The following is a 12061-nucleotide window of genomic DNA, read 5'->3' as shown; positions in this document are numbered from 1 at the left end:
TTTCAAGTCCATTTGCATACCATTCTTCATTCTTTCATATCTCAGTTATCCTGCATGCTAAAGACTTCTAACAAATTGCTATAGATAGTCCAAGAGTTGCTCCGTCATCTGCGACGTATAACTTGACCTTCAAAATGCCATCTTCATGCCTTAAATTCAAATCCGAAATAGCCTTCCTTCAAAAACTTCATATTTATTAAAATGTAAAGTCAAAAAATCGTAAAATGGCCATAATTTTCTTGTTTTTATTCATTTCGAGCTCATATATTCAGGAGTTGATAACAGTACCATATCATACATACTACTCAGTTTTCACGCATCACTGATTTTTCGTCATTGAAATAGCGCCCTCTAAAGTTTCAAAAACACTTATCTTTGAATGCTCCTCATTGCGTCATGCACGGCCAAACTCGTACCCTTTCTTGGATTTAGGGTCTTCAAGATATGCCCTTTCATGCCATTTAAAAAAATATATACCTTACAACTGACGAAATATCTGAAAAATGCTCCCGAAAATCAGCAAAATACCCCAAAAGGCACTTTAATGCCAGCACAACTTCAACTTGCTCTTATTTCCTTATTATTGAAGCTTATTCTTTCTAACTTGGCAGATCTGAGTATTGATATATACTTCAACTGTTCGTTAATGTTTTGTAACAGAAACTAACAAATTGCTGACGTCAGCTTAAAATTATTGTGCAAAACCTTCATTTTTAATGTCTTTCTTTATATGGCATTTACTTCCGGTCTATTGCCTCCACACAAATAAAAGTGGTATCAATGTCACCGCATTGGAATACTCTTTCCAGTGATACCAAATACGACATAGGTTACAACAGAAAATTTCAAGATAAGTCAATCTGAACACATGGTATACTGCTCACTATGCACACATTATCAACAACAGAATTGTACACAGTGTCTATCGCATTGATAAACTCAGTTCATGCATGCACATCGTTCTGATATGTACTTAACACTGGGTTACGTTAATGAATTGTCAGTGAATTTGTATGCTTATTTCTATTACTCTCTCTACGTCTTTATCTCTCTCTCTCTCTCTTTGTTCAGCGGCCACATGGTCTAAAAATGGACGAAATCTGTTTGACTCGAGAATGTAACTTCCTATGGAAGGCAAAATCTGCCAAAATCCAATTTGATTAACATGTAATTTTTGTTAGTCTTCGCCTGCCTCCGTTTCTCATCCAAATTCATTTTGATTTGATAGACATATTGTCCATAATTAGTGACCATAACCTTTAGAAATAGCGCCCTCTCGTGCAAAGTCTTGAAATAGTTAAATTGCCATAACTTCCTTGTTTGAATTTATTTTGGTCTCATGTTTTCAGGGTTTGCCAATTGTATCATTTCACATACTCCAACTGTGTTTTATGCATCAGTGACCATTCTTTCAAAAAATAGCGCCCTCTAATATTTTGAGAATGTATATCATCTAGAGTTTTCTCTCTATCTCCTTCTGTTTCTTGCCCTCTATTAAATCAGAGGCGTCAATGCATGCACATCGTTCTGAAACGATTGCAGTTCTAGTCTTCTTCTTCTTCTTCTTCTTCTTCTTCCACCAAAATCCCATTTGTTTAACACATGGTTTTGTTAGCTCTACCCTGGCTCCGTCCTTCATCCAAATTCAACCAAATTTGGTAGACATGTTGTCCAGCATCCGTAGTTGTGCCTCTCGTCTTCCATTTTCCAAAATCACTCATGCATGACCATCCAGGCGCCATTTTGTCAATTTCAAGTCCATTTGCATACCATTCTTCATTCTTTCATATCTCAGTTATCCTGCATGCTAAAGACTTCTAACAAATTGCTATAGATAGTCCAAGAGTTGCTCCGTCATCTGCGACGTATAACTTGACCTTCAAAATGCCATCTTCATGCCTTAAATTCAAATCCGAAATAGCCTTCCTTCAAAAACTTCATATTTATTAAAATGTAAAGTCAAAAAATCGTAAAATGGCCATAATTTTCTTGTTTTTATTCATTTTGAGCTCATATATTCAGGAGGTGATTACAGTATCATATCATACATACTACTCAGTTTTCACGCATCACTGATTTTTCGTCATTGAAATAGCGCCCTCTAAAGTTTCAAAAACACTTACCTTTGAATGCTCCTCATTGCGTCATGCATGGCCAAACCCGTACCCTTTCTTGGATTTAGGGTCTTCAAGATATGCCCTTTCATGCCATTTAAAAAAATATATACCTTACAACTGACGAAATATCTGAAAAATGCTCCCCAAAATCAGCAAAATACCCCAAAAGGCACTTTAATGCCAGCACAACTTCAACTTGCTCTTATTTCCTTATTATTGAAGCTTATTCTTTCTAACTTGGCAGATATGAGTATTGATATATACTTCAACAATTCGTTAATGTTTTGTAACAGAAGCTAACAAATTGCTGACGTCAGCTTAAAATTATTGTGCAAAACCTTCATTTTTAATGTCTTTCTTTATATGGCATTTACTTCCGGTCTATTGCCTCCCCACAAATAAAAGTGGTATCAATGTCACCGCATTGGAATACTCTTTCCAGTGATACCAAATACGACATAGGTTACAACAGAAAATTTCAAGATAAGTCAATCTGAACACATGGTATACTGCTCACTATGTACACATTATCAACAACAGAATTGTACACAGTGTCTATTGCATCGGTTTCGCGCAAAAACGAACTGAACGTCCTATGGCACGCCATTTGTCCAATAAGGCTATAAACTCAGTTTATGCATGCACATCGTTCTGATATGTACTTAACACTGGGTTACGTTGATGAATTGTCAGCGAATTTGTATGCTTATTTCTATTACTCTCTCTGCGTCTTTCTCTCTCTCTCTTTCTTCAGCGGCCACATGGTCTAAAAATGGACGAAATTTGTTTTACTCGAGAATGTAATTTCCTATGAAAAGCAAAATCTGCCAAAATCCAATTTGATTAACATGTAATTTTTGTTAGTCCTCTCCTGCCTCCGTTTCTCATCCAAATTCATTTGGTAGACATACTGTCCATAATTAGGGACCATAACCTTTAGAAATAGCGCCTTCTATTGCAAAGTATTGAAATAGTTAAATTGCCATAACTTCCTTGTTTGAATTTATTTTGGTCTCATGTTTTCAGGGTTTGCCAATTGTATCATTTCACATACTCCAACTGTGTTTTACGCATCAGTGATCATTCCTTTAAGAAATAGCGCCCTCTAATATTTTGAGAATGTATATCATCTAGAGTTTTCTCTTGATCTCCTGTTTCTTGCCCTCTATTAAATCAGAGGCGTCAATGCATGCACATCGTTCTGAAACGATTGCAGTTCTAGTCTTCTTCTTCTTCTTCTTCTTCTTCTTCTTCCACCAAAATCCCATTTGTTTAACACATGGTTTTGTTAGCTCTACCCTGACTCCGTCCTTCATCCAAATTCATCCAAATTTGGTAGACATGTTGTCCAGCATCCCTAGTTGTGCCTCTCGTCTTCCATTTTCCAAAATCACTCATGCATGACCATCCAGGCGCCATTTTGTCAATTTCGAGTCCATTTGCATACCATTCTTCATTCTTTCATATCTCAGTTATCCTGCATGCTAAAGACTTCTAACAAATTGCTATAGATAGTCCAAGAGTTGCTTCGTCATCTGCGACGTATAACTTGACCTTCAAAATGCCATCTACATGCCTTAAATTCAAATCCAAAATAGCCTTCCTTCAAAAACTTTATATTTATTAAAATGTAAAGTCAAAAAATCGTAAAATGGCCATAATTTTCTTGTTTTTATTCATTTCGAGCTCATATATTCAGGAGTTGATTACAGTACCATATCATACATATTACTCACTTTTCACGCATCACTGATTTTTCGTCATTGAAATAGCGCCCTCTAAAGTTTCAAAAACACTTATCTTTGAATGCTCCTCATTGCGTCATGCACGGCCAAACCCGTACCCTTTCTTGGATTTAGGGTCTTCAAGATATGCCCTTTCATGCCATTTAAAAAAATATATACCTTACAACTGACGAAATATCTGAAAAATGCTCCCGAAAATCAGCAAAATACCCCAAAAGGCACTTTAATGCCAGCACAACTTCAACTTGCTCTTATTTCCTTATTATTGAAGCTTATTCTTTCTAACTTGGCAGATCTGAGTATTGATATATACTTCAACAGTTCGTTAATGTTTTGTAACAGAAACTAACAAATTGCTGACGTCAGCTTAAAATTATTGTGCAAAACCTTCATTTTTAATGTCTTTCTTTATATGACATTTACTTCCGGTCTATTGCCTGCGCACAAATAAAAGTGGTATCAATGTCACCGCATTGGAATACTCTTTCCAGTGATACCAAATACGACATAGGTTACAACAGAAAATTTCAAGATAAGTCAATCTGAACACATGGTATACTGCTCACTATGCACACATTATCAACAACAGAATTGTACACAGTGTCTATTGCATTGATAAACTCAGTTCATGCATGCACATCGTTCTGATATGTACTTAACACTGGGTTACGTTCATGAATTGTCAGTGAATTTGTATGCTTTCTATTACTCTCTCTACGTCTTTATCTCTCTCTCTCTTTGTTCAGCGGCCACATGGTCTAAAAATGGACGAAATCTGTTTGACTCGAGAATGTAACTTCCTATGGAAGGCAAAATCTGCCAAAATCCAATTTGATTAACATGTAATTTTTGTTAGTCTTCGCCTGCCTCCGTTTCTCATCCAAATTCATTTTGATTTGATAGACATATTGTCCATAATTAGTGACCATAACCTTTAGAAATAGCGCCCTCTCGTGCAAAGTCTTGAAATAGTTAAATTGCCATAACTTCCTTGTTTAAATTTATTTTGGTCTCATGTTTTCAGGGTTTGCCAATTGTATCATTTCACATACTCCAACTGTGTTTTATGCATCAGTGACCATTCTTTAAAAAATAGCGCCCTCTAATATTTTGAGAATGTATATCATCTAGAGTTTTCTCTCTATCTCCTTCTGTTTCTTGCCCTCTATTAAATCAGAGGCGTCAATGCATGCACATCGTTCCGAAACGATTGCAGTTCTAGTCTTCTTCTTCTTCTTCTTCTTCCACCAAAATCCCATTTGTTTAACACATGGTTTTGTTAGCTCTACCCTGACTCCGTCCCTCATCCAAATTTATCCAAATTTGGTACACATGTTGTCCAGCATCCCTAGTTGTGCCTCTCGTCTTCCATTTTCCAAAATCACTCATGCATGACCATCCAGGCGCCATTTTGTCAATTTCAAGTCCATTTGCATACCATTCTTCATTCTTTCATATCTCAGTTATCCTGCATGCTACAGACTTCTAACAAATTGCTATAGATAGTCCAAGAGTTGCTCCATCATCTGCGACGTATAACTTGACCTTCAAAATGCCATCTTCATGCCTTAAATTCAAATCCGAAATAGCCTTCCTTCAAAAACTTCATATTTATTGAAATGTAATGTCTAAAAGTCGTAAAATGGCCGTAACTTTTGTGTTTTTATTCATTTTGAGCTCATTCTTTTAGAAATTGATCACGGTATCATAACATACATGCTACTAAGTTTTCACGCATCATTGATCTTCCGTCATTGAAATAGCGCCCTCTAAAGTTTCAAAAACGCTTACCTTTGAATGCTCCTCATTGCGTCATGCGTGGCCAAACCCGTACCCTTTTTTGAATTTAGGGTCTTCAAGATATGATCTTTCATGCCATTTAAAAAAATATATACCTTACAACTGACGAAATATCTGAAAAATGCTCCCGAAAATCAGCAAAATACCCCAAAATGCACTTTAATGCCAGCACAACTTCAACTTGCTCTTATTTCCTTATTATTGAAGCTTATTCTTTCTAACTTGGCTGATATGAGTATTGATATATACTTCAACCGTTCGTCAACCTTTTGTAACAAAAACTGACAAAAATCTGACGTCAGCTTCAAATTAGTGTGCAAAACCTTCATTTTTAATGTCTTTCTTTATATGGCATTTACTTCCGGTCTATTGCCTGCTCACAAATAAAAGTGGTATCAATGTCACCGCATTGGAATACTCTTTCCAGTGATACCAAATACGACATAGGTCACAACAGAAAATTTCAAGATAAGTCAATCTGAACACATGGTATACTGCTCACTATGTACACATTATCAACAACAGAATTGTACACAGTGTCTATTGCATCGGTTTCGCACAAAAACGAACTGAACGTACTATGGCACGCCATTTGTCCAGTAAGGCGATAAACTCAGTTTATGCATGCACATCGTTCTGATATGTACTTAACACTGGGTTACGTTGATGAATTGTCAGCGAATTTGTATGCTTATTTCTATTACTCTCTCGCTGCGTCTTTCTCTCTCTCTCTAAAAATGGACGAAATTGTTTGACTCGAGAATGTAATTTCCTATGAAAAGCAAAATCTGCCAAAATCCAATTTGATTAACATGTAATTTTTATTAGTCCTCTCCTGCCTCCGTTTCTCATCCAAATTCATTCTGATTTGGTAGACATACTGTTCATAATTAGGGACCATAACCTTTAGAAATAGCGCCTTCTATTGCAAAGTCTTGAAATAGTTAAATTGCCATAACTTCCTTGTTTGAATTTATTTTGGTCTCATGTTTTCAGGGTTTGCCAATTGTATCATTTCACATACTCCAACTGTGTTTTACGCATCAGTAATCATTCCTTTAAGAAATAGCGCCCTCTAATATTTTGAGAATGTATATCATCTAGAGTTTTCTCTTGATCTTCTCCTGTTTCTTGCCCTATATTAAATCAGAGGCGTCAATGCATGCACATCGTTCTGAAACGATTGCAGTTCTAGTCTTCTTCTTCCACCAAAATCCCATTTGTTTAACACATGGTTTTGTTAGCTCTACCCTGGCTCCGTCCTTCATCCAAATTCATCCAAATTTGGTACACATGTTGTCCAGCATCCCTAGTTGTGCCTCTCGTCTTCCATTTTCCAAAATCACTCATGCATGACCATCCAGGCGCCATTTTGTCCATTTCAAGTCCATTTGCATACCATTCTTCATTCTTTCATATCTCAATTATCCTGCATGCTACAGACTTCTAACAAATTGCTATAGACAGTCCAATAGTTTCTCTATCATCTGCGATGCATAACTTGACCTTCAAAATGCCATCTTCATGTCTTAAATTCAAATCCGAAATAGCCTTCCTTCAAAAACGTCATATTTATTGAAATGTAAAGTAAAAAATCGTAAAATGGCCATAACTTTCTTGTTTTGATTCAATTTGAGCTCATTTTTTCAGGAATCAATTACGGTATCATAACATACATGCTACTGAGTTTTCACGCATCATTAATTCTCTGTCATTGAAATAGCGCCCTCTAAAGTTTCAAAAACGCTTACCTTTGAATGCTCCTCATTGCGTCATGCGTGGCCAAACCCGTACCCTTTTTTGAATTTAGGGTCTTCAAGATATGCCCTTTCATGCCATTTAAAAAAATATATACCTTACAACTGACGAAATATCTGAAAAATGCTCCTGAAAATCAGCAAAATACCCCAAAATGCACTTTCATGCCAGCACAACTTCAACTTGCTCTTATTTCCTTATTATTGAAGCTTATTCTTTCTAACTTGGCTGATATGAGTATTGATATATACTTCAACCGTTCGTCAACCTTTTGTAACAGAAACTGACAAAAATCTGACGTCAGCTTCAAATTATTGTGCAAAACCTTCATTTTTAATGTCTTTCTTTATATGGCATTTACTTCCGGTCTATTGCCTGCGCACAAATAAAAGTGGTATCAATGTCACCGCATTGGAATACTCTTTCCAGTGATACCAAATACGACATAGGTTACAACAGAAAATTTCAAGATAAGTCAATCTGAACACATGGTATACTGCTCACTATGTACACATTATCAACAACAGAATTGTACACAGTGTCTATTGCATCGGTTTCGCGCAAAAACGAACTGAACGTACTATGGCACGCCATTTGTCCAATAAGGCGATAAACTCAGTTTATGCATGCACATCGTTCTGATATGTACTTAACACTGGGTTACGTTGATGAATTGTCAGCGAATTTGTATGCTTATTTCTATTACTCTCTCTGCGTCTTTCTCTCTCTCTCTTTCTTCAGCGGCCACATGGTCTAAAAATGGACGAAATTTGTTTGACTCGAGAATGTAATTTCCTATGAAAAGCAAAATCTGCCAAAATCCAATTTGATTAACATGTAATTTTTGTTAGTCCTCTCCTGCCTCCGTTTCTCATCCAAATTCATTCTGATTTGGTAGACATACTGTCCATAATTAGGGACCATAACCTTTAGAAATAGCGCCTTCTATTGCAAAGTCTTGAAATAGTTAAATTGCCATAACTTCCTTGTTTGAATTTATTTTGGTCTCATGTTTTCAGGGTTTGCCAATTGTATCATTTCACATACTCCAACGGTGTTTTACGCATCAGTGATCATTCCTTTAAGAAATAGCACCCTCTAATATTTTGAGAATGTATATCATCTAGAGTTTTCTCTTGATCTCCTCCTGTTTCTTGCCCATTAAATCAGAGGCGTCAATGCATGCACATCGTTCTGAAACGATTGCAGTTCTAGTTCAAGAATCCCTCTTGTTACTATGGACTATCCCCAGGCCAAAAGGTTTGCCAAAACCACAAAGAGGGAATGGTCTGCCAATATAGCTAGACCCTAAACTCAACCGCTTTAGGCGATCCTCCCCTTCACTAAAAACGCCAGCCTTCAAGCCTGAGAAGGCTACTAGTAAGCAGCGAACTGCCCAAACCTTCGCCCCCGGGGAAGGGGGGCACTCGACCAAAAAAGTGGTGGGGTGAGCCGCGGGCGAGACAAAAAACGGGGGCCTTGGAGCGGGCTAATTGTAAAAAGGAGGGTCCTCGGAACGGGCTTCGGAACTACAAATGTTTGTGAAAACGGGGGTCCTTGGAACGAGTCGCCTGCATGTGAGTGCGTATATGCATCCCTATGGAACGGGCATACGTGCATGCAGATAGCCCGGCGGCAAGGGCGCCGGGTGCCTAGCACACAGGCAATGGTCGGACATCGATAAGCGGCCGCTTTTTACCAAAATTGCGGCTCATTGTAGCAGATAAATGCGACCGGAACGGCGTTACGGAAAATATTTATTTATTTATTTATTTTTAGTTTTATGTAATCATTGAGCGTCGTGGCCCAGTGGATTAGTCTTCGGACTTTGAAACAGAGGGTCGTGGGTTCGAATCCCAGCCATGGCGTAATTTCCTTCAGCAAGAAATCTATCCGCATTGTGCTGCACTCGACCCAGGTGAGGTGAATGGGTACCCGGTAGGATTTTTCCTTGAACGCTTTAGCGCCTATTAATATGGCGGCTCAGCTACAGCCGGGGTAATAATATGATACCAATTATCAAAGCGCAGTAGAGTATATGCACATAGTAACTGCGCTATATAAATGGACCTATTATTATTATTATTATTATCAGGGTGGCCTCATCAGTTAACAAACTGCTAGCCTTGAGGGCCCTGAGATAAAAATCGATATGTACAATATTTACAAAGAATGAATACATAAATCAAAATGGCATACACTAAATCAGCAAATAAGAACATTAAAAATACAATCTAATAAAAGATCAACAAATATGCGAAGCTTTGGAGCGGATTTCTCTCTTCCCTTTTCACGATAAGAAGAAAATGCAATGCCTTGGAGCGGTTTTCTTTGTTCTTTTTCGCAATAAGACAAAAATGCTATGCCTTGGAACGGGAATTTGAGTGTCAGTAAAAATGGGGGTCCCCTCCGCGGCACATACCCACTATGCATTATACACTGAGTGCCCCCCCCCCGGCCTTCGCCCCCAAAAGGCAACAAAAGATGTGGCAAGCCACGATGCCAAGATGCCAAGTACCACCGACGGCACAGTAAAAATTTCTCAGTCCCTTACTGTCCACCCCCCCCCTACCACACATGCGACGCACAAAATGTCCTGTATTGCATATTAATGTGTACCAAATGCCCGGGGGTCACGGTGAAACCAGCACCTAATTCCGCACCAGATTCAATAACCACAAACTCCATCTCCAAAAACAAAAAAGGACTTTCTTGTGGCCGACCACTTCAACCTCCCCAATCATTCTGTCAAAGTCTGCATCTTCGGCGGATGATACAGATCGGCAGAGGAACGGAAATGGGCTGAGCTGAGACATATCGTCGAGCCGCACGTTTGAAAGCGGCCTGAACAAATCTCGACGGGGTGGGGGAGGCTTTGCCTCCTTAATTCGCTACCAAGAAAAAGGGGGATACGGTGGAATAAGATATTTGTTGAGTATATTATGTAAAAATCTAACAACAAATTGGATTTTCATTTTGAAACGTCCAACATTTTTGCTGGCTTGCAGCTTAAAAAAAATCTCACACATTGTCCCCTCATAATATTTGGCTCTTTGCGCCATTGTGTCAGGAGAATTAAACCTTTGAAAGAAGGTCCAATAGAGAAAGGGACAAATGAGGGGGTGTAGGGTTTGAGAGGGAGAAAGAGAGCGAGAAGGAAACTTGAAGGAGGCCGAGATGGTTGAAAGGAAAGGGTGTGTTAGCGTTAGAGAGAGAGAGGGAGAATGACACACACACATCATAAACACCCACCCACACTCACTCACATAGACAGGGGCCCAGAAAATGGGGGAGGGGTGTATAAAAACCTAAAATTACCATCTGATTGTGATTTTTTTAATGGTCAGCCCCCACTTATGGCTCATTCCCCCCCCCCCCCCACTTCCAGAACCGCCGTCCGCGGCCCCTGAGAGAGAGAGAGAGAAAGAAAGAGGATTCATTTGCAATTCTGCACATGACTGCGTCGGATTTTCTACAAGATGTATAACAATGAGATACTACAGTATCTGATAAAAAACAAATTTGTGAAAAATAAATGAATATTTTGTAAATATTGGATATGACGTGAATCGTTCATTTGATAATTGTAGAGACGACTACCATAATACATGTATACAGAGGAATAGTGAAACTGCATATTTTAAACCTATCACTTGTAAAGAAATTATAGAAATCGTTGATAAACTTAAATCTAACAAAAGTGCCGGTTTTGATGGAATTAATGTTAAAGTTGTGAAGCCTAGCTGTAATACATTTAATTGTTAACCCATTATGTAAACTATTTAATCAGTGTTTTCAACTGGGAATTTTCCTGATCAAATGAAATTAGCCAGAGTTACCCCTGTTTTCAAAAATGGTACACCTGAATTAATGACTAATTATCGTCCAATATCTGTTTTAACAATATTTTCAAAAATACTTGAGAGGTGTATTTATAATCGTCTACATAATTTCATATCTATGCGCAATATGAGCTATGTGCTATGATCAATAACCAATAGAGCAGGTCATTCTACTTCTTCTGCACTGGTTAATTTTATCCATAAGGTTGTAAATTCAATTGATAATGGTGAGATAATGATTGGGTTATTTTTGGATTTATCAAAGGCTTTTGATACTTTAGATCATCGCATATTGTTGAATAAACTGAATTTATATGGGATAAGGGGAATAACACTAAAACTTTTTGAAAGCTATCTTTCAAATCGGAAGCAAATGGTAACAATTAACAATGAACAGTCTTGTTTTCAACAAATCAGATGTGGTGTACCGCAAGGTTCCATATTGTGCCCACTTTTATTTATATTATATATTAATGATATTTCAAATGTTTCTTATTCTTTACAATGTATTCTTTTTGCTGATGATACCAGTATTTTTCTTTCAAACAAAGACCTACAGGCGCTTCAGTCAAGATTCAATAAAGAAATCAATGTAATTTCTCGATGGTTATATGAAAATAAGTTAACAATTAATATTAAGAAAACTAGTTTTATGGTCTTTTCAAATAAAAAGTTTAAAACTAATGATATCGTTGTAAACCTTTGTAAATCTCAAGTCAACCAGGTGTCTTCTTTAAAATTTCTTGGTGTAATGATTGATAAGAAATTGAAATGGACTGATCACGTTAATCTTATTTGT

The sequence above is a fragment of the Lytechinus variegatus genome, chromosome 11, assembly GCF_018143015.1.
Source record: "Lytechinus variegatus isolate NC3 chromosome 11, Lvar_3.0, whole genome shotgun sequence".
NCBI classification, from domain to species: domain Eukaryota; kingdom Metazoa; phylum Echinodermata; class Echinoidea; order Temnopleuroida; family Toxopneustidae; genus Lytechinus; species Lytechinus variegatus.
This window is presented reverse-complemented; position numbering follows the sequence as displayed.